At 66.3% G+C, this 19,694-nt stretch overlaps 1 protein-coding gene across 2 annotated transcripts in view; it reads left to right on the forward strand.

The window, feature by feature from the left end:
• Positions 1–296: 296 nt before the first annotated feature.
• Positions 297–19,694, forward strand: part of THRA (thyroid hormone receptor alpha) — a 40,563-nt gene continuing 21,165 nt past the window's right edge. For both annotated transcript variants that reach the window (XM_077806420.1, XM_077806421.1), the window contains exon 1: positions 297–446. The gene's annotated coding sequence lies outside the window, so the exon portion shown is untranslated. The remainder of the gene's footprint in view (positions 447–19,694) is intronic.

The raw sequence follows: 19,694 nt of genomic DNA on the forward strand, positions 1-19,694 counted from the left end.
ACGGAGGGGGGGCGCAGGGGCGGGGGGCGCAGGCAATGGGGGGCAGGGGAACGCGGGGCACGGAGGGGGGGCGCAGGCGACGGGGGGCAGGGGAAGGCGGGGGCGGGGCGGGGCGGGGCCGGGGGGGCCCGGGGCCGGGCGCAGCGAGCCGGGCGGCCGGCAGGGAGCGGCCTTTCGCCGGCGAAGGGGGCTGGGGCCGCGGCAGGAGCCGGCGGGGCGGGGCGGAGCCTGGCCGCGCCGCGCTCCGCAGCCCGCTCCCGGGGACACGCAGCCAGAGCCGCGCTCCCAGCCCCGGATTTACAGACCCGGCCCCGCGCGCGCAGCCACCGGCCCGGGGCCGCCGGGGCCCCCGCAGCCGGGCCGAGCCGAGCCGAGCCGAGCCGCCGCTTCCTGCCGGGAGAGCGGGGCGGAGAGCCGGGGGGCAGGCGAGGAGCAGCCCCGCCGAGGTAAGGCACCGGGGTGCGCTGCGGGGCAGGGTCTGGGGGCCGTGCGTGGGGGGCCCGTGCATTAGTGAGGGGGGGGGCCGCGTGCATTGCATTGCATTGCACGGGGGTGTCTGTGCATGGGGGCGGGGGTCCGTGCACTGGAGGGATTAAACTGCAGAGTCACAGGGCTGAGCCCCCCCACCCCCCCTCCTGCCTTTCCCAGCTGGACAGCGGGACTCCTCTCCCCTGCTCCGGGGGGGGGCTACCCGCCCAGCGTGCCCCTTCTGCCTCCCCCCCAGGTGCTGTCCGGTTTCCTGGGTTCTCTGTTGCCCCCCTTCCCTGCTGCCCCGGGCCCTGTCAGTGCCATGGCCCGGGCTGGGGAGGGGGCAATTATCCCCCCCTCCCCTCCCCGCACACACATGCTTGGGTTTTGTATTTTGCACCCTGTTGTGTTTCCTACTAATTCACCCCCCCCACCCCCCCAACCCCACCCTACCCCAAATCCCGGATCCCAGGTTCCTTCCTGACACCCAGCTTTAATCCGCCCCCCCCCCGCCCACTCCCCGGGCTGGCATTAACCTATATTTTCCTCTCCAGCTAATGGAGAGCCCTGGCCTAGCTGGAGGGGCAAGACAGACAGACACACGCACTGCCAGACAGCGCCAGCCCTTTAAAAGCTCGGTTTGTTTACTGTGTGCATAGCTTGCCCCGCACCGTGCCAGTCTGGGCCCTGGCACTCGGGACCCCGGGCGCTGGGGCTGGGTCCCCCAGCCGCACAGAGATGCAGCAGGCAAAGCGCCTCTAATCTCCCCTGGAATGATGGCAACGCTGACTCTGCTGACCAGCTGGGCCCGGGAAGGAGTTGTTTGCAGGACAGGAGCTATTGGGGTGGGGGTTAATCCAGTTTGGGGGGGGGGGACACCCTCTCTCTCTCTCTGTGTGTTTCTGACTTTGAATATCCCCAGCTTTCTACTGCCCGGCAACGGTATTTTTGCTTTTAAAGGGGGTGGGGTGGGGCGCCAGGACCTGTGTGCGAGCGAGCGACTGCTGCAGGGGGGAGGATGTTGGGGGGCTGCTGGAGCAAAGGGGGGGTGAGTTGGGGAGGGGGAGGCAGAGCGGGGAGGAAAATATGGGTAAATATTTTCTTAAAAACCAGGGCCATTTGGCATGTGGCTGGCTGATCACAAGTCAGGGGGGTCCTAGGGGGGCTGCGTGGGTTTCCGTTATGCTGGCACGGCCCTTTTCCGGCAGAGCCAGACGGATTGAACAACTCCTCTTCGGTGGCAGGGAGGGGTAGGAGCAAGCAGTGTTCCCTTTCCCCCCCCCCCCGCCACCCCCCACTTGTGGCCGGGGATCCGTGGGGGAGCGGGGCATACCGCTGGACCCGTGCAGTGGGGTTCCGCTCCCCAGCCCAGGGAGGCTCCAGACGGGCGGCACGGGCGTAGCAGCGACAGTCAGTCGCGGTGTCAGCGGCCAAGTCTGCGTAAAGGAGAGTGACAGCCGTGGCCAGCACGCTCCGGAGGTGGGGGTGAGGTGGGGGCCCAATCCAGCGTGGGGCTGAGTGCTGTGGGGACACACGCAAGGTCAGGCCCTCTGTAGCGTGCCCCCAGCCAGCCCCTGGCCCTGGCCTGCTGGAGTGAACATCACCCCGTCGCCCCCCAGAAAACAGGGACCCCGTCAGACTTCAGCCAAGGTCTGCCTGCGCCCAGGCTGGCCTGGCTTCACGCGTTCCGCTCCCGGGGAGCCTGCGGAGGGCGCTCTGCTCAGCCTGGCCCCACCCCCTCTCCAAACTTGGCGAGCGGCGTCAGGAATGCATTTAATTTTTTGCAGCGATTTTGTGGTTGCGGGAGCTGGTTTGGGCTGGGGGGGGCAGGTGACCTGTGACCCCAGGATGTCCCTTAGGAGTGTGAATGGGCCCGCTCTGGAGAGTGGAAGGAGAACGTACTGGGCAGGGCCGGGTATGGCACCCTGTCCGTCCTCCCACAAGTCCGGGATGACTTGCTCAGCATCTCCAGCAGACCGTGCCAGGTGACCCTGGAAGGGGCTAGCAGGGGCAGCGTGGGAGGTCAGGCCGGGGGGCACAGTCACCTGTGAGCCCACCGAGGGCCAGGTCTGATGCTCTTATCTGGAGCGGCTCGGCAAAGCACCCTGTATGCAGCTGTCTCCGCCTTGCAGTCCCTCCCCCACCATCCCCGGGTCCCTCCTCAGCTTTCTCTGCCTTCCCCTTGTCATTGTCCATTGCCACATACACAATTAATGGCTCTGCTAAAGCTATCAGGAAACCCAGCTGACTGTCCTGTCAGCTGGAGGCCACCTCTGGCGAAGGGGTGGGGGCTTCGTGGAGACTGGGGGGATCTGGCTTGTTCTGCGGTTATTGGTAGAAGATGACGGGTAGCTGCAGTTGGAGAAGTCGTCATAGTAGTTTATAACCTGTTAGTGCCAAAAGACCCCAGCAGCGAGCAGGGCCCCGTCGTGCCGGGCGCCGGCCAGACGCAGTAACCGAGATCGGGGCCCCGTCGTGCCGGGCACTGCCCAGACACACAGTGACCGAGATCGGGGCCCCGTCGTGCCGGGCACTGCCCAGACACACAGTGACCGAGGTCGGGGCCCCGTCGTGCCGGGCGCTGCCCAGACACACAGTGACCGAGGTCAGGGCCCCGTCGTGCCGGGCGCCGGCCAGACGCAGTAACCGAGATCGGGGCCCCGTCGTGCCGGGCGCTGCCCAGACACACAGTAACCGAGATCGGGGCCCCGTCGTGCCGGGCGCTGCCCAGACACACAGTAACCGAGATCGGGGCCCCGTCGGGCCGGGCGCTGCCCAGACACACAGTAACCGAGATCGGGGCCCCGTCGGGCCGGGCGCTGCCCAGACACACAGTGACCGAGATCGGGGCCCCCGTCGGGCCAGACGCCGCCCAGACACACAGTGACCGAGATCGGGGCCCCCGTCGGGCCGGGCGCCGCCCAGACACACAGTGACCGAGATCGGGGCCCCGTCGTGCTGGGCGCCGCCCAGACACACAGTAACCGAGATCGGGGCCCTGTCGGGCTGGGCGCTGCCCAGACACACAGTGACCGAGATCGGGGGCTCCCGTCGGGCCGGGCGCCGCCCAGACACACAGTGACCGAGATCGGGGCCCCGTCGTGCCGGGCGCCGGCCAGACGCAGTAACCGAGGTCGGGGCCCCGTCGGGCCGGGCACCGCCCAGACACACAGTAACCGAGATCGGGGCCCCGTCAGGCCGGGCACTGCCCAGACACACAGTAACCGAGATCGGGGCCCCGTCGTGCCGGGCACTGCCCAGACACACAGTAACCGAGATCGGGGCCCCGTCGTGCCGGGCACCGCCCAGACACACAGTAACCGAGATCGGGGCCCCGTCGTGCCGGGCACTGGCCAGACACGCAGTAACCGAGATCGGGGCCCCGTCGTGCCGGGCGCCGGCCAGACGCAGTAACCGAGATCGGGGCCCCGTCGTGCCAGGCACCGCCCAGACACACAGTGACCGAGATCGGGGCCCCGTCGGGCCGGGCACTGCCCAGACACACAGTGACCGAGATCGGGGCCCCGTCGTGCCGGGCACTGCCCAGACACACAGTGACCGAGGTCGGGGCCCCGTCGTGCCGGGCGCTGGCCAGACGCAGTAACCGAGGTTGGGGCCCCGTCGTGCCGGGCACCGCCCAGACACTCGGTGACCGAGGTCGGGGCCCCGTTGTGCCGGGCGCCGCCCAGACACTCGGTGACCGAGGTCGGGGCCCTGTCGTGCCGGGCGCTGCCCAGACAGGCCTATCCCCGCAAAATTCATGGGGTGGGAGAAAGCCGGGGTTTTCCCCACTGTACCGGTGGGGAACAGAGGCACCGAGAAATCAAGCTGCCCCCCTGGGGTAGGCGCCCTGGTGCGCATGTGCAAGCTGGGGTTTGCATGAGCACGTTGGTGTTACCTAGGAGGGGTGCACATGCAGCTGAGCTCTCTGCTTCCTGGCGCCTGGCGGGCACCGTCTGCCTGGCTTGTGGCCACACTGCATCAAACGTTCCTGACCCCCGTCCTGCTCCAGGGCCCTGCCACCCTGTCTGCTCCCTGGGCCGAGCGGAGCCGCCAAGGGAGCCCTCGGCCTGTGGGGCTTGTGAGCAGGGGCCTCGCAACAGTGATGGCTGTGGGGCAAACCCTGCGCCGGCTTTTCCGGCTCGCCCGGCATGACCTTTGGCTGCGCCCACTTTGGCTGCGCCAGCCCTCAGAGCTGCCCTCTCCATGGCCTGCGCTCGCTTCCTCCCCCCCTCCCGCCCCATGGCCTCGGATTGCCCGCACAGGGGCGAGGCAGATGGTAGGAACTGGATGCGAATGGGGAGATCTGAGCTCTCTAAAACAGTTCCCGGGACGTTGCACGTGGGTTGAGGGTGGGTCCCTGCCTGGGCGTGATGCATGGGAGGGGTGTGGGGGGGCTGTTGTGTGCTCCTGCCTGAGCACAGGCCCCCCCCCCCCAGCCTGTCCCAAGGCATCCTGGGATAGGGGAGAGCTGGGGGAGGGAGGGGGCTTCAGGGATTTCATTTCCTTCCCTGCTGTGGAATTGAGGAAAGGCACACGCCTGTGCCAGCACCTTGTGGAACCAGTTTGCAGGACCCCCCCCCCGCACCTCCCCTCTCCCCAGCTCCTTGAGGTTTTTTAATTTTTCTCCTGGGCCCCAGGGTGTTTCTCAGGGTAAGGAACTCGCTGAGAGCCGGAGGTTTCTTTAATGGTCTCCCCCCCCCCCCCCGCCCCATTCTTGGCAAAAGTCCCTGCAGTAGACGAACGATGTGCATGCGTGCCGCGGCGGACGTGGACTCGTGCACACGTGGATCCATGTGTGTGTCTGCATCCCACCGTGGACTCGGACACAAATCCACGCCCCCCTGCGTGTGCAAGGGTGAATCCGTGCCCCTGTGCGCACCGGTGCATTCTGGCTCAGGAGCGTGTGCACGGACACAGACCTGCATGTGCACCCCCGCGTGTGGAGTAGGAGCGCACAGGGGTTCGTGGAGAGAGGCATGTGTGTTCCTCCCTGCACACACGCATGGATGAGCAGGCGTGTGCGTGCCCATGGTGTGCCCACCGCAGTGGAGCAGGCAAGGAAGAGCTAAGACAGGCAGGGCCGGGTTTGATTTCCCCGGCTCCACACACGCAGCCCCAACCTCTCTGCCCAGTACCCGGGAAGCGGCAGAGGAGGGGGCCTCGCTGGGGGGATGAAGAATGTAGGGGCACCCCCCACACCTGGGAACCCCCCTGGCACCTTGGGTTGGGGGGGTCGGGGACAGCCTCAGCTTAGGGCTCACGCTCTGGCGGGAGAGCTGGGGACATCAGCCGCTCTCCCCTCTCCGCTCCGGGCCCCGGGGACTGCACCTCTGAGTGCTCCCGTGCAAGGGGAGGGAGGGCCCTTCCACCCCCATGTCTGCACTAGACACAGGCAGCTGGGAGGAGCGCTTGGAATGTGGGTCGCCACCCTCCTGGGAAGCGCTGACAGTGTAATCCAACAGCAGCCCCAGCGGCCTGGGAGGCAGAGCCGGGACAGGCCCTTGGCCCCGACGCTGGGAAGTTCCTTGGCCTGGCTGGGTTCTGGCTGCAAGGACGCCTGGAATTCAGAACTGGGGACCTGGTGGGGAAGCGGGGCCAGCCCAGCTCTCCCATGGCTTTGTGCCCTCCCCTCCCCCCAGCTGGGCCGTGGGCTGGGGTCTCCAGGAGGCTGGTGGAGCAAGGGTGGGAGGGGAGGGAGCCCTGGCTAGTGGCTGGAGCAGCGAAGGAGTCATCTGGACCCCTGGGTTCAGGAGTGTCGTGGTTGGGGTGGGGGTTGAGGGGTCAGGACTCCTGGGTTCTATTCCCCGCTCTGGGGAGCGTTTCCCAGCCCAGCGGGGGCCAGGAGCCAGCCTCGGTTGAGACTCTGCCCTGCTCCGTGCCCTGGTGTCTCCACGCGGGGCGGGTGCTGGCCGGCCAGCCCCTCCTGGGGGGCGTCGGGAGCCTGGGTAGCAGCTGTTCCTGGCACTCTGGAAGGAAGGGCAGAGCCTTGTGATGAAGACAGCGCCTTGCACCGGGGCGGACCAGGGCCAAGAACCTGTTGACTCAGCCGCCCTCCCGCTTCGCAAGGCTGTGGCCACAGAGCAGCGTGCAACTGGCACATCGGCAGACGCCTCCTGGCTCCGCCTGCGCCGTGCGACTTCCTGCCAGGGCCCCGCAGCCAGCTGGGTGGGCGAGGTTGCCAGAGCGCGGCCCAGCCCCTGTAGGGGAACTGGGTTCAGGCTGGCTGGCTGGGGTGCGCAGAGCTGCGTTAGCCGGTGTGCTCGGCTCCCCGGGGTGGGGCGGGGAGCGTTTGAACGCTGGAACAAACCTCAGCTGAAGCGTAGGCCGGGGGGGAACGGCTCCGGGGCGGCTCCCGGCTCGGCGCAGTGGGGGATCGACCTCCTGGAACTGGGCTCAGCTCGGCACCGCTGACTCAGGCTCACGGGCTTCGCCCTGCAGGGCTGGCGACCCCGTTCGGGCTGGAGCCCGGGCTCCGAGACCCAGCCGGGGGGTGCTCTCCGGCCCAAACGTCCACGCTGCTCTTTTCAGCCCCGGAGCACGCACCCGAACCGGCTGCCCCAGCCTCGCTGCCGCAGGGGAGACACCAGCGCTGCGGCTCCCCAGCGCACCCGACCCGGGGACCCCCCAGCCCACCCGACCCGGGGACTGAGCCGCAGCGTCTCTCTGCCCCGGCTGCAGTGCAGACACGTCCTTCAGGGCATCCTACGGGGGCTGCCCGGACGCCACTTGGATGGGCCCAGGGACCAGGCCAGTGACAACAGCCTTCATCCAGGCACCTCGGCGTGCTCTGCGGGTGCAGGACAGGGTCACGGGTCCTGTTTTATAGATGGGGAAACCAAGGCACGGAGAGGTCAGACGCCACAGTGATGGGCGCTGTGCGAAGACATAGGATAGCAATTGCTGTGACCTGCCCAAGGTCCCTCAGCAAGGTGGTGGTAGAACTGGGATGGAACCCAGGCATCCTGACTCCCACCCCAGTCCACCTGCTCTAACCACTCGCCCCCCTGCTCTGACAACGCTAGATATGGGACCCAGGAGTCCTGAGTGCTGGTGCCCTGACCTAACCACTGAACTCCTACTTCCCACTTGCTCATCGAGCCAGAATAGGACCCAGGCATCCTGCTGCCCGGTCTCATGCATGGGACGAGACATTTACTGCTGCTGGCGGCTGAGAGTCATTTTCAAGTCCCCCCACCCCGTGACATGGGGCATGGAAGCAGATGCTGGTGATCTGGCCCATGGGCACTTTGCTGCACCCGGGTCCTTGCGCAGCTGGTGAATGGGGGCAGGGCGCAGGCATTAGGGTCGCATGTCTGGGAATCTGCAGGAGCCCAGAGGCACCAGCTGGGCAGCGTCTGGGCAAACCCTGCTCCCGGCCCTGGGGGGGGGGCCCTGTGGAGTGGGGTGGGGGCTGTTCAGTCTCCCCGGCTCCGTCAGCCCTTCATGCTCCCAGGGCAGAGGACTGACTGTGATGGGGGCAGGGAGAGCTGAGCCCCAGGATGCTCGTTACACGTTGGCTGCTGGGGCTGGGGGAGGCTGGTAGCTCGTGTGACGGGAGTGGCGGGCTCAGAGCAGAGAGTGCTGGTATGGCGACCGCAGCCGCTAGGCCCCGAGCCAGGGCACTGGGCTGAGTGAGCGGTGACCCCCGTGTGCCGCGAGCCCCCGCCCGCCCCGCCGGCTGGGGGAGGGTTGTGCCCGAGGCGGGTGATGGGCCAGTGGGAGCCGGGGATTCCCCGGGTGAACCACAGTCGGAAGCAGCTGGCAGGAACTCCCAATTTGGGGCCGCGAGGCTGCCTTCCTGCTCAGAACAGCCCCCCGGCAGCCCCTGTTCTGGGACCCCATCTGCTGGCATGCCTCCCCCCAGGGCTCTCCCCTGCAACCCCAGCAGCGGCCAGGATGGCATTTGGCATTTGGTTTAACCTTCCGGTGCCGGCCCCTCTCTCCAGCTGCAGGGGGGAGGGGGACTCCTTGGGCTCCAAGAGCCAGGAGGGCCAGGGCTTGCCCATGGGGCTGGGGGGTGACACCGGCTGCTGCGCCCTGTGTTGGGTGGGGCAGGAGTTTGCGGGCGGGGGATTCCCTGGGGAATCCCAGATGCTGATTGGTTCCCCCAGGGTTCCGACTCGTGCGTCCCCAGCCAATCAGGTGTCTTGGAATCCAGTGAGATCTCGGCCGCGCCGGGCTCCCTGGGGAGCTGTCTGCTCTCAAGCCCCGCGGGTTTCTTTGCCAAAAGTCTGGCTAGTCTCTGGAGCAGAAGCAATTCTGCCCGTCCCCTAACCCGTCCCGGCCCTGGGGTCGGCACCTCCTGCCTGCCCTCCTCGCCAGGTGTCAGGGAACATTGGCGACTGGCCCAGCTTTGCCTCCCGCCCCCCAGTGCCCCATCAGTTGTGTCCCCGGAGGGCGCTGACCCCTCCTTTCTCTGCCGCGGTCCCTCTCCTGGCCCATATGCTGGGTCACAGGGTGGCCATGTCGCTGGGGCGTTAGCTGGACTCGCTCCTTGGGCGCTGACGTAGGCTACCACATGGTTTCGGCCCCAGCTCTCTCCGGCCCAGGATGCAGGTTTCCGTCTCCTGGGGACGGCCCCGGGCGTTGAGCCCTGCGCCCTGCCCCCAGGGGGAGCTTGGCCATCCGGCCAGGGGATGGTGGTTTCACAGCGATGGTGCAAGAGGGGGCTCCACATCTCTCTCTGGCTGTAGTTGTGAAACAGCAGGGGTTTTCGCACTTTTCCCCCAGCCGTGGGTCAGACCATCCTTGGGGGCATTCAGCATCCTGTGGTGTTTCTCGTAAAGCTGGTGTTTGCTCCGGCCCCCTTGGTCAGAGCTTCCCCTCCTCTCAGTAAAGGCCTCCCGCGCTTCCCCTCTGAGGTTTGTGAAACTTTGCAGCAACCATGGGAGGTGGGGAAACTGAGGCGCAGAGTGCGGATGGTGACACAGCAAGCCAGGGGCGGAGCTGGGACTAGCGCCCAGGAGTCCTGTCTCCCAGTTCCCCTCCTCTGACCACTGGACCCCACTCCCCTCTCAAAGCTGCGAATAGAACCCAGAAGTCCTGTGCTTTTAGCCAGAGGCGTCATCCCAGCGAGTCCTGTATGCTGTTTGCTGTCTCTCATCCCAGAAATGGCCGCATCTTGGCGGCACGCTGCTCAGCCTGGGGATCCTTTGGAAAACAAAAGGCGACATGCAAAGCATAAAATGCTAAATCTTCTAATGATCAGTGATTGGATTTAAAACCCCCAACACCTTCTCATGCTGGCTCTGCCAAGCTGCTCAGCGCAGTTCCCTTTGACGCCACACGCCCAACAATGAGCTGTTTATAACTCTTGAAATCAAAGTCCCAGGACAGGAAAAAAAAAAGTTTTCTAGAAAAGTTAATTTTCCTGTTTTTCAGGGTGTGGGAGATTGGCTTGTCAGGCAGAATCTCACAAGCTGTAAGGAAGTGGGAGATCTCCGTGCTGTGGGGGGGAAGAGGTGCGCACGTGTGTGTGTGTGATTTTAATACTGTGTATTTTATGTCACCCGCTACATAAACAGGCCCAAATGTTGCATTCATTTGCTACCATGGGCCCTGTTGGCACGTTTTTAGAGTCATCTTTTGCTTTTAATTTTTTTTCGAAGCTGCACAAACACTTTTACACCTGATACTGACTCTCAAGAGGTTGATCTCCCCCAGCACAACCCTCCCTGGCCCTCCAGCCTGGAGCTGACCCCTGCCCTCCCAATGTAGGTCAGCCCTGGCGGGGCGGCAGCAGGGAGGTGTAGGCTGGCGGTCTGTGGGTTCTTTACACGGGAGCGTGCTGGCAGCCGGTTGATTTCACAATTGTTTGTTCTGTTGCCAGGTAGATCCCGGCCTGTCTTTGTGCGGGGAGGGAGCTTGTAGCACTGAGATCGTCACCTCCCATGGAGCAGAGGCCGAGGCCGCGTGCTCTGGCTTAAACTCCTCACCCCGGCGCAGTCAGAGCCTCAGCACCATTGGCACCCCGGCCCCCGTGTGGGGGCGGCTGCGGGCGTCTTCTCCCTGCCATGGGGGTAGGCTGGGTCCCAGGTCTCTATTATGTCATCCGCATGGCATCCTCCTTCCAAACCTGAGCCACTCCAAACAGCCCAGCTGCTGCCACCGAATGCTTGGGATTCCAGCTGCATTTAGTCATGTTCCGGCTGTCCCCAGCCACCCATCGGTGTGCGCACCTCCAGGGACATGCCTACCCCGGCAGAGGCCATGCCCCCGCGCTGGTGTGCACGCCCAGCCAGGGACGGGGCGTGCACACACGCATGCTGGTGTGCACACTTATGGGATACGCACACCCAGCCAGAGACGCTGTGTGCACGCCCAGGTGGAGAGAGAGCGCACGTGATCCCTGGTGTGCACCGTTAAATTCAGGTGTGCACCCCTGGATGGGTAGATAGCACTTGGACACAGACCTGCTCACAGACACTCCCACACATGTAGCCTCACACACGTGTGCAAATGGCCATGCATTCTGATGCACATGCCAGTGCGTGTACCTATCTGTGCCTTTTAATCCACTCACATGTACACGAATGCATCTGCACCCACACAAACACTCATTCACACCCCTCCATGTACACGCGTTCAGTGACACGCCCATGCCCGCCCTCCCCGATTCTGCCGCTTGCCCGGCCCCTCCCCACCAACTGTTGATGATGTTGGTTAATCAGCTTGCAAAGGTCCCACTAGCTGCGAGCACCTGCCAGGCCTTGGCACGGGCATCCCCCCGATTAAATCCGCCCTAAGCAGGGATGAACTCTCACGTAGCCCCCGACACTGTTCTGTGCCCCTTGGAGGGCCTGACCCACCGGCGGGGCTCCAAGCCAGGCCTGGGAACGTTGGCCTGGCTGTACCCAATTGGTGCCACGCACTTCAACCTCATTCTCAGATATCCCGCTCCATGGTGCTGGTAGCGAGATGCCAGCCAATGGGAATCCCCCCGAGGCTAGCCCCCCACCCACAGGCCAAGTTAGTGCCTCTAAGCTGGGCGCCTCGGGACACCAGCAGCGGGAGTCTCCTTGTCCCCTCGCCCAGGCATCAGGCCCCTAGCACTGCCCTAGGGAGGTGCAGGGATCAAATCCCCCCCAAACCCGCTTGGTCCCACCTGACCCAGCGCCCTGCACCACCTCCAAGTGCCCCATTTCCTGTCTCTGTCCCACCCCACCACGTAGCGCCCCTTTCCCCGTCACCCTGAGGTCCGTTTGCCCCGGCTGCTCCAGGCCTTGCGTCCTGCCTCCCAGCGGGGCTGGCTGAGCCTGTGTGTAGCCCGCGCTGGGAGCTGTCTGCATGCCTGGCACCTGGCCACATCTGTGGCGGGACAGCTCTGCCAGCCCGTTCCCTGTGCCAGGCTCCCAGGCATGTGTGGGCGGCTCTGCTGGTGCCCCTCAGTCCTGCTTCACAGCCCTCCGAGTTTCTTGCAGTCAGAAACATCCACCCACTCAGTGTCTAGGGCAACATCCCCCCCGGTAACTAGCTCCTGCCCCCAGCCCCTGGGTCCCCCTCCCCGGCTGAGGCTTGGGGTTTTCTCTTGCTGGGTCCCGCAATGTTCTGTGGCTGTGCGACATCCCCAAATCCACTTCCCTGCTGCAGCCACCGGCCTAGCCGGGGTCCCGCCCGGCCCTGGACTTTGCCCACCAGTTGTTTTTCAGCCCCATAAAACCCGCCTCGTTTTGCCCAGCTCAGCAGTAAAATCCCTGCTGGGCTGGGCCAGGGCAGGGAGCTGGGAGGAGGCTCTGGGTTAGGTGATTGGGGACTAGCTGGATGTCAGTGCTGTGGGGCCCTCGTGGGAAATGAGTTTGTCGGGTTTCAGCCCCTTCCTCGCGGGGCAGGTGTGGGCAGCAGAAATCCTGCCCCACAGTGGGCACTAGCTGGCAGAGACACCCAGCACTGACTGGGCCACAAAACTGGAGCTCCGCTTGGCGCGGGGGTGTCGGTCACTGGCATAAGCCTCCCCCCGGTCCCTGCAGAGCCGGTTTCCCGTCGGTGGCAGGAATCCGCACGGGCCCACTCGGCTGCTGGGTGTGAACGTGCCGTTGCACAGATGTGGGGCGGGTGCAGATGCAGGTTCCTGCCCAAGCACAGGAAAGCGGGGCCCCTGTGGGGCAGGGATTGCAGCTCGGAAGCTGTTACAGTCGTTTCCCCGGGCTGCCAGTGGCGCGTGCCCTGTGGGCGCCGGTGGAAAACTGACGGCCAGGCCCCGGCGCTGCCCGCTGGCCCCGGCGGGTTTGTAGGGTGCTGGTTGGGCTGGTGACAGGTGCTGGAGGTCGGCTGCTGCTGCAGAGCGCTCCCTTCCCCCGCTGGGCAGGCGCCCGCTGGGGGGCACTTCAGCTAATGAAACGTTTTCGGATACGTGCCCGGGAAACCAGGGAGGGCGGCCGGGACAGGCACCTCTGGGGCTGGCTCTTGCCCCGGTCCCCCCACCCTGGGGTATGTGCGGCGGGGAAAGGGGGGTGTCCCCAACGGCTCTGGGTGCAAGAGAAACATTGCTGCTTTGGTTTTGTGATTTTCCCCAGCTCTGCCAGGGCCCCTCAATCCCGACCCGCAGCCTCCTGTCAGCCCAGCCCTGGGCTCCCCCCCCCAGCTCTGCCAGGGCCCCTCAGTCCTGACCCGCAGCCCCTGACTGAGCCGACTGCCATGCCGTGGCGTTTGCAGGGTGGGCACGGGAGGGTGGGGGGGTCGCTGGGCTGAGACTCGGCCAGTTTATTTCATTTATGCCCTAGGCTGAGGTTCAAGTCCCGCTCTCCACAGGTGACCGGTTGGGGGGCCCCCCTTCCCCTGGGCAAGGCAGGAGCGGGCTTGGTGCCCACCGGCTGGCTGGGTCCGTCCAGGCCTGGCCGGGTGTCTGGCTGAGTCACCCTGCGGTGGGAGCCTGGTGCGGAGGGACCGGTTGTCCTTCAGGCAGTGGCAAAGCCATTGCCGTGGGGCAGCCCCTGGTGTCTGTGGGCGATTGCCCCCTCGGCTGGCCACGCCAGGCGTGACGCCCTCTCTGCTTCCCGCCAGAGCCCCCCCTCCCCGGGTCCAAGGCTGCCCTGGGCTGTCCAAGCGCCTGGGGAGCCCTCGTCTGGGCTGGGGGGCTCTCGGTTCGGCCCCAGATTCCTCACACGCGTGTGGCAGGAGCTGGGGCAGGGCTCCCTGCAGCACCAGCTTCTCTGAGCTGTCCCAATGCCCGTGGCCCTGTGGGTGCAGGGCTGGCAGAGGCTCCCGGGCAGAGCTGGGGCTGCCCTTGGGGTACCAGCCAGGGGAATGGGCATCTGAGGCAGTCCGCTCCCCCCGAGTGTATTAGTGGCCTGTCTGGTCCCCTGAGGCCAGGTGCTGGGGAGGGAGTGTCGCCGGGGGGCGGGGGGGGGATGGGGGGAGGGAGAGTTGGGGGCTGTCAGGATCCTTGGATGGGGGAGGTGCATTTGGGACCCTGTGTTAGGAGGTGGGTATATGGGGGGGGTGTAGGCTGCGGGGCAGGGCGCCCAGCGTGCTGGGGGACGGGCCGGGGGGACAAGCAGCACCCGGGCAGGGCGCCGGCCGTGGGGGTGAACCCCGACTGGCAGAGAACTGCGTGGGGAGGGGATTGACCTGCTGGGGCAGAAGCAGCTTGGGTGGATGAGGGGGGCAGGGGCAGGGCGGGAGGAGCCCCAAGCTGAGCTGCGCTAATGGGGCAGCCCACCCGAGCTCCTCCCCCGGCTGCTGGGCTGCAGCGGGTTCTTCCGAGGCCGTTAATTAGCCGTCATTGTTAGCGCAGCTTATCCGGGCTCAGCGCCGGCTTTCGCCCTAAGCCACCTCGTTGAGAGCGTGACGGAGCCTTTCACACCTGTGCCCCTGCCCAGGTCATGGCCCGAGGGTGGGGCCCGGCCGGCTGCATGGCTCCCCATGGCTGGGTGCCAGTCCCATGGCCCTTTGCCGGTGGCACGCCCAGGTGGGGAAACCGAGGCAGAGGAAGGGCAGGTGGGCAAGGGACTTGCCCAGGGTCATACGGAGAGTCAGCTGGGACTGAGAGCGGGCAAGGGGGCTTGTTCTTTGGGCTGGACTTTCCATGCTCCCTGTTAGCATCACTGGATCTCACCGGATCCACGTGGTGCGACACCCCTCCCCCCCCAGCACCAGGGGGGCTGTGGGGAGGGTGGTGTGAGGAGAGGTGGGGTGCAGGAATGGGGGAGGAACTGTGTGTCTGGCCATGAGGGGGGCAGAGCTGGGTGTCTGGCTGGTGCAGGGTAGGGGGAGGAAGAGCTGGGTGTCGAGCTGGATGTCTGGCCGGTGTGGGAGTGGGGCGGGAGCTGGGTGCCTGGGGGCAGGAGCTGGGTGTCTGGCCGGTGCTGGGAGGCGGAGCTCGGTGTCTGGCTGGTGCGGGGGGGGGGGTGTGGGAGCTGGATGTCTGGGGGTGGGAGCTGGGTGTCTGTGGGAGGGGGGAGGAGCTGGATGTCTGTGGGTGGGAGCTGGGTGTCTGGCCGGTGCTGGGGGTGGGAGCTGGGTGTCTGGCTGGTGTGGGGGGAGGCGTGGTGAGAAATGCTGCTGAGTTTTCTCCCCCACGTTCGTTCTGTTCACGCCCTCGGTGCTGGGTTCTGCCCACCGAGCCCTGGCTGGAGCTGGGGTCTCCTGGCTTCCGGCCCCGGCTCTGACCCAGCCTTGGCAGCCGTCTTTGAAATGTCAGAAGTGGCCCCTGCTTATGGGTCCCTGGAGGCATGCAGGGCTCTCACCGGGTGTTGGGGGGCTGGGCCCAGGCGCTGAGCAGCGACTCCAGAGGCTGCGGCTGGTGCTGTGAATGGCTGCAAATCTCAGGCCATTCCCAGACCTGACTTGGGCCCGTGCGGCAAGGCCGGGCTGCCTCCCGTGGGAGCGTGTCAGGGACATGGCTAGAACGTGCCTTAGACAGGAGAGACCCGCCTGGGCTGGAGAGATCATGTCAGCACACACTAAGCTTTCTAGCGCTGGCGGAACATTCCTGCTCTGTGCCTCGGTTTCCCCGTCTGCAGGTTGGGGGCAGGGGCAGCCCAAGGGGCTGTAAGAGTTACAGTCCCCACCTGTAAAGCCCTGATCCCAGCTGAGGAGGGCTGGTCCCATTCGGGTTTGGATGTGGGGGTTTCTCTGCATACCCCTGGGGATCCCAGACCCTGCGTTGTTCCTACCGGCCCCCGGGTCGTTCCAGTGCCTGAGCCGTGGGAATTGCAGCGCTGCCAAAATGCAGCCACCTCTGGGGAGCAGCAGTGGCCTGCAAAGTGTGGGGCAGGGAGTGCTCCCCAGGTAGGACCCCAGAGAGAGACAGGGGCTGGCGCCAGTGATCTGAGCACAGGCCTGGGAGCCAGGACTCCGGGGTTCCATTGGCAGCCCTGCAGCTGACTCGCAGAGGGTGGGGTGATTGGCTGGGGATTGGGGTGTTGCAACTTGGGGCGATACGGAGCCGGTGGCTGCCAGCCCTGCCCCATCCCCTCCTGCGGGGCACAGGAGCTCGGGGTGGGGGGGTCCCTGTGCGGCTGGGGGTCTCAGCGAGGGGGTAGCGGGAGACTCGCAGCACGAGGGCTGGAGCCGGCCCGTGAAGGCCGCAGATCCTGTGTCCTTGGCTTCCTGCCAGTGCCTATACTTGGAAGTGTTTGCGCGGCTGATCCCCGACGGAACGAACCCTTCGGCGCAGCCCCTCGCCCGGGCTGTATTTACACTGTAGCGTGTGGGCGCTGCCCAGGGCGGGGCACAGCCAAGAGCCGGCCTGGAGCAGGGAGCGGCCCCGGCTGGCTGCCCCGAGAGGGTGGATCCAGCCTGCGGCCTGGGTGGGAGGGAGCTACGGGGGGCGCTGTCCAGGACCCTGTGTGCCCCCCGCCTGGGGGGACTGTGTGCCCCAAATACCGGACGCCCAGAGCACACCTTCGCTGGCACAGAGGGGCAGCACTTGACCCCAAGGATTCATGGAGGGGCAGAGCCAGGGGGAGAACCTCGGAGCCCTGGCTCCCGGCCCCCCCCCACGCTACGTGGTTGTGGTGTGCAGAGCTGCCAAGCGCCGCGTCTGTGTAAACACGGGGACAGGGAGAGCGAATTGGCACCGTCTGCCTTGCACGTGTGCGTCCCTGCTCACGGGCACCCGCCCTCGGAGCCTCTTCCACGCTGGCCCTGCCCACGCTCCTGCTGTCTGCCCCTCACGCCCATCACGTGCCAGGAGCCGGGCAGCTCCCTGCCCGCGGGCTCAGCGGGCACCCAGCCCCACGCGTTGGATGAGGCCCTGGGCGAGTCCGGGTTGGTGCTGGCGACAGGGAGAGGAGTGAGGAGCGGGCCCAGGCTGTGCCCCCCGACAACAGGAGAGCTGAGACGTGGGGGTGGGGAGTGCATGGGGGGCAATCCTGGCAGCGGGGAGCGCAGAGCAGGTAGGGGGAGGGATCGGCCCGGGCCAGGCTGGGGAAGGGTTAACAGGGGCCCTGTGGCACGGGCTGTTCTGCTCAGTGTCTGTCTGGGCTGGGACGTGCCAGTGACTGACTCAGCCTGATTGAGCAATGCTGGGAGCTGCGGGCTGCTGGGGGGAGGGGCTGGGGGGGGGGGCGCCGGCCCCAGGGGCTCCTCCTGGGCCGTGCGGAGCCTGCGAACGCCCAAATAACCCCCAGTTGGAGGTGTTGCACTGGGGGCCCTGAGTGCCATGCCAGCGGAGACCCTGCGGAGAGAGAGGTGGCGGGGAGCAGAAGGGAGCCCTGCGGGGATTCCCCGGGATCAGGGGCGATTTGGCAGGGTTGCAAGGCGGGTGGTGGAAGAGAAAATCTAGCACAATGGTTACGGCAGACGGGGTGTGGTTTGGGGAAGGCCCCAGGCCCTGGGAAGCAGGGAAAACCTATGCCCTTGCAGAACCCAGGAGTCCTGGCTCCCAGACAGCCCTGCCGATGCCCCGCAGCCCCGACCTGCCCCGTTCCTGCCCGCCTGGGAGCTGGTCTGGGTGATTCACCCAGCGGCCCACACCCCTTTCCCCTGGGCCAAAGCAGCGTCTCCCGCTCTCCAGGGAGCGGGGAGCTCAGCAGGCTCTGGAGACGCTGGCAGGGGACCCCGGGGACACCAGGGGCTGGCGGCTTTGGATGCGGGGGCAGGGCTGAGGGCTCAGATTGGGATTGACGTGTTGGCATCTCCCGTGCCCACGGAGGGGGGTCCACGTGGCAGCCCAGGGTATTGGATGGGGAGGGGCTGGGCATGGACACCCCCCCCATACCTGCTTGCGCCCCGGGTTTTGCTGCTGGGTCTCATGGCGGGGTCTGAACCCGCGCGGGCACCGGCCGAGGCACGAGCCAGGCTTTGCTTTACCCAGGAGTCAGACTTAGGGTTAAAATACCGACCTGGGCATCAGGACGCCTGGGTTCTCTTCGTCACCCTCTGTGTGACCCCTGTCCCATAAGGGCATTTGCCATTGCCCACCTGTGGCTTGGCTCTGCCCTGAAGGTGCCCAGCGACCCCTCTGGGGCAGGGGTGACAGCGGGGGCAGGGGAGCGATGGAGCCTGGGAAGGGCAGGCGGGGGGGTGGGGGTGACAGGATCTCTGCCCCCCAGTGCAGCCCCTGCCCCCGGGCTCCGTGCCACTTCAGAGAGCTCGGCTTCCCCTGCTGCCACCATGCAGCCTGCTCTGGGGTGGGGCGCCCGTCGCCATGCCAATGCCAACACCAAGGGGGTAGCCCGGGAGGCGGGATGGCAGGGTGGGGTTGAGGGAGGCAGCTGGGAATCTCCCGAGCTGGAAATGGGCCCGGACACCAGGGTTCACGCCCTGCCTCTCGGGGGACGGCCCACGAGATCTGTCAGCGGGGACTGCTGTGGGGATCCCAGCCGAGAGAGCCCCGTGCAGCGGGGTGAGCTCTGAGCCAGAGGGGAGAGCACCCCCCTGGTCCCCTCCCTGCAGCTCTGTACCCCCTGCCCCACCTCCCCTCTCCCAGCAGCCTGGCGCCCCCTGCCGAGCCCCTGCCCCCCTCCCTGCAGCCCGTCACCCCCTGCCCCCCTCCCTGTGGCCTAGGACCCCCTAGTACAGTATCACACTGGGGCTAGCTCTGATTTGGGGGGGCGAGTGCCTCTCCCGGCAGCATTGGGGAGCTCTCTGCCTTTGTCTCGCCAGGTCCATCCCCCGCTGATGCTCCACCTTGGGCTGGTGCTTCCAGAGGAGGGGGGATGCTAAAGCTCAGAAATGGGGCCCAGCTCCCTGCCCCCCGGGCTGGCTCTCCCCGGTGCCCGGCCGGGTGGTGGTTGCCATGTTATAAATCTGCACACGGACTCTCTCCCTTGGCCAAGACAAACTTGACCTACTTTCCTGGCTGTCCTTGCATCGAGGCTGCAGCTTTCAGCAGAGGCCGCTGGTGAGCTGCGCACCACGGCCGGCCTGGCCCCCTGCCCAGAGCCGGGCACCCCCCAGATAGGTTTGTCTGCAGCGGGGCATGCTGGGGCCCCCCTTGGACCGGGTGCCGTGCCAGGGCAGGGCGGGAGATGCCTGAAGCGTGCGAGGGCTTTTCCACACCTTGCACTGGTGGGGGGCGGACAGGCGCCAGCTTGCAGGCGGGGGGACGAGGAGCAGGTGCCCGTCGGGGGGGGGCTCCCGGCACATGATGGGCACATTGCCCAAAGCCACCGCCACAGCTGGCAGGGCGGGAGGAAGAGCAAAGGAGGCGAGAGAGGCCAGGCCCCACGGGCACCGGTTGCCATTGCACTCACTGATGGCATCCTGTCGCCCGGCAGCCACCTCTTCCTCGTCTCCCCCTGCCCCCCAGCAATGCCCCAGAGCCCAGCGGGGCTCTGCAGGGCGGTTAGCCGGCCATTGGACTCCCAGCTCTTCCCCTGTCGGGGGGAGCTAAGAGATGAGCCCATCGGAGCTCTGGGGAGGACAGCTGGCTCTGCCCAGCAGTAGGCGACGGGTTAAGAGGCTGGTTTTGAGCTGGAGCCTGCAGAGCTGGGGCCCGGGGGTGAAGAGGGAGCCTCAGCAGAGTGTGGGGGTTGGAGCCCAGGTGTTCTGTGCCCAGCGTGGGGGGGCATGGAGCTGAGCATACCAGCTTTAGGCCCCTGCCTCCCCATCCCACCCACAGTGGCTCCTCACCCCCACAGTGGGCGCAGGGCACCTGGGTTCTAGTCCCAGCCCTGCCACCGGCTGGCTGTGCCAGCTGCTTCCCTGCTCTGTGCCTCAGTTTCCCCCTCTGTACCATGGGGATACCCAGCATGCCCAGGGGGTGGGATTGATTAACTGGGCACTGCCTGGCTTTAGCCGGATGGGGACAAGGATGTGAGTCAGCTCTGTCCCTTGGG

This window comes from Eretmochelys imbricata, chromosome 27, assembly GCF_965152235.1.
Source record: "Eretmochelys imbricata isolate rEreImb1 chromosome 27, rEreImb1.hap1, whole genome shotgun sequence".
Lineage (NCBI taxonomy): Eukaryota > Metazoa > Chordata > Testudines > Cheloniidae > Eretmochelys > Eretmochelys imbricata.